Raw genomic sequence first — 2,939 nt, 5'->3', positions numbered from 1 at the left:
GGAGGGAGGGGAAAAATGAGGACCTAATGTCGGGGGTTTAAATGGAGAGAAAATGTTTTGAGAAACGATGTACAAATGCGCATTACACAATTGATGTGTGTATGGATTGTGATAAGAGTTGTATGAGCCCCTAATAAAATGTTTTAAAAAAAAAGAAAAAAAGAAAAAAAAGAAAATCAAACATCTCACCCTGCCATGCTAGTGTTCACTCTATCTTGCCCCATCAAAGGTTTCCTTTTTTAAGAAGCTGGCCCTGGCTTGCCACCCACCATTGGCTGAAACCACACGGGTCTCCCAGTCCACAGCGGCTCGCCTGCTCAGAGCCCTGGGGCTGAGCCTCTTTAAACACAGGCCAAGCGTAAGTACTCAGCTGAATTCAAGCTGGGACTTCCAAACTCTACACTGCCCAGACAAAAAGACCACTGGCTCTCTCTTCCTCTGCCTCTTCCTGGCCAGCAGGTCCCATAAGCAATGACTGGTCCAACTGAGGCTCAGCCTCTGGCAATAAGCCTCTGCTGCGCAGCCTGCTTAGCATTATCCTTCTAGTAGCCCTAGGGAGGCTCTTTACCCAGGACCACCATTTAGCTTCCATCCAATTGCTTCCAAAAGACTCCTAAAAGGGTGCACAAAGGGGAGGAGGGGTGCATGGGAAGGAGGCAGAGGTGGTCTGCTTCCCTGGCAGCATGGAGAATGCTAACCATCTCCCACCTCAGCTGGTGATAAGGAGAAGGGCTCCTAAGACCCACGTGGGAGGGTCCTGAGTGGTACAAACAACCTGCTCAACAGCTAACCCAAAGGTTGGGTGTTCAAGTCCACTCAGAGGCACATTGGAAGAAAGCCTTAATAGTCCATTTCCAAAAAGACGGCCAACGACAACCCTGTGGAGCACAGTTCTGCTGACATCCATGGGGCACCATGAGCGGAAGGCATGCAACTCATAGGCCGAAAAAAACCCAGATAAGGCCACAGCACACGACACGATCGAGACATACTGCCAGCCACCACGGCTTCGATGAGTTAGGTTTCCAAAGCAGAGAAGCCGGGTCCTAAAGAAAGAAGAAGGAACTTGACCATCCCAGGAGCCACCCAGGAGACAAACCACATCCCTGTGATCACAGTGAGGGGTCAAGCAAGCCTCCAGGCCCTCTCGGTTCTGCAAACCTCCACAGAGCATCTCCCCCGGGCACTCCTTTTGAACACCAAACCCAAGCCACACTTGACTCCAATCGCCCCTGTGGGCTTCCGAGACTGGAAATGTTTCCAGGAGTAGAAAGTGTCATCTGCAGGGGCTGCTCGTGGTTTTGAACTGCCGACCTTGTAGCCCACTAGGCCACCAGGATTCCTACTGTAAACACAATTCATTTCATTTTCTTTTTTTTTCCTCCAAGTATTTAAATCATTTTATTGGGGGCTCGTACAACTCTTATTACAATCCATACATTCCATTATTACATCCTTTGTGTCAAGCACATGTGTACATTTGTTGCCAGCATCATTTTCAAAACAATTTCTTTCTACTTGAGCCCTTGGTAACTGCTTCTTTTTTTTTTTTAATTAGGGGCTCATATGACGCTGATCACAATCATTTCATTTGCAACCCAGCCCCCGTGCGTTCAGGATTCAAGCCCATGTTACAGATAGACTGAACGGCTCCCAAGCAGTGGCTGCAGCATCAATACTCCATTCCAAACTTCGGGAACTAGACGTGGTTGGCTCCACCCTTGGAAAGCCGTGTTGTCACCTGACGAGCAGGTGTTTTAATAAGCCCCCCGGAAGAGTCAAAGATACAAGGAACTCTGGGAGCTGGGTCTTGCTGAGTGGTGGTGCAGAGGGCAGTGGGGGAGGGGTGTGGCTGACTAGGCCTGCTTGCACCTAACCCAGTGCTGCTCTCTTCACTGAGGCTCCTTAACTCACTCTGTGCCACTTCCTGCTGCTTTCATGCCACCTTCCTTGGCCCACTGAAGAATCTCCTTCCTCCTGCTGACCTGAACGTCTTGTTTATTTACCCTGGGCCTGGGACAGGCCAGCACGAATGTGTACACACACCACATACATGCATACACGTGCAAAGAGCCATGCACAGACCCCGAGGTGTAGACACAAACAACACACATACACCACACAGCCAGGTACAGACCCCCAAGATGTAAACACAGATCACAGATCACACACACACACACACACACACACACACACACACACAGAGTCACCCATGGGAGTAACTTCTCTACACCAGTGGCCACGCACGAGAGGGGCCACACTCAGTGGCCGGGAGCACGCTGTGGCCCCATGGGGGCCACCAGGCAGGTGCTTCCACCACTCCCAGGTCCTCAGGGTTAAGAACCCCTGATGCCAAGGCTCACCAAGGGAGCTCCCACCGGAAGACGGACCCCAAGACGTAAGGCTTCCTGTGGAGGAGACAGGAGTCTGGGGACACCTCAGGCCTCAGAGAGGCACGGCAGGTCAGCCAGAGGCGCCTAGGTAGCAAGGCGGGGTCCTCGGGACACCCTTCCGCCTCGGGAATCAGTGGGAGCGCAGTTTACGGACCCACCCCACCAAATCGGAAGACTGCACCATCTGTTCAGCTACCCGGCCATCCGCTCCTGCCAGCGCCCCTCTGTCCCCCGACGGTCCCGAGCGGGTTCCGCACATCAGAGCCCCCATCCGGGCCCTCGACGCCCACCCGCAGCTCCACCACACACCTGCGGTCCCCGCCGGGCGCCAAGCCCCTGTTCTGCGGCGACTCCCAGCAAGTCCAGTTACAGAGGGGACCCGCGCGCCGGGTCTGGAGCCCCGCGGCCAGTGCCGGCATCTGCCCTGGCCCCGCCCCTCCGGAGGGCGGCCAGCCCGGGCGAGGCAGGGGGCGGAGCCGGCTCGCACGAGGGGCGGGGCTTGTCCCAGGGTGGGGCCTGGGGGCGGGGCTTGGGCCCGGGCGGCAC

The 2,939-nt window shown here is 54.8% G+C and overlaps 1 protein-coding gene across 1 annotated transcript in view; it reads right to left on the bottom strand.

Annotated features, from left to right (window-relative positions):
- Nucleotides 1-2,750, bottom strand: part of PIK3R5 (phosphoinositide-3-kinase regulatory subunit 5) — a 92,993-nt gene extending 90,243 nt beyond the window's left edge. The window contains exon 1 of the mRNA XM_004712942.3: nt 2,703-2,750. The gene's annotated coding sequence lies outside the window, so the exon portion shown is untranslated. The remainder of the gene's footprint in view (nt 1-2,702) is intronic.
- Between the last annotated feature and the right edge of the window lie 189 nt (nt 2,751-2,939).

The sequence above is a fragment of the Echinops telfairi genome, unplaced genomic scaffold, assembly GCF_000313985.2.
Source record: "Echinops telfairi isolate 266 unplaced genomic scaffold, ASM31398v2 ScPeMD7_2010;HRSCAF=2546, whole genome shotgun sequence".
Classification (NCBI taxonomy): Eukaryota; Metazoa; Chordata; class Mammalia; order Afrosoricida; family Tenrecidae; genus Echinops; species Echinops telfairi.
Note: the sequence above shows the minus strand (reverse complement) of the source record. Positions and strands in the feature narration are given on the sequence as shown.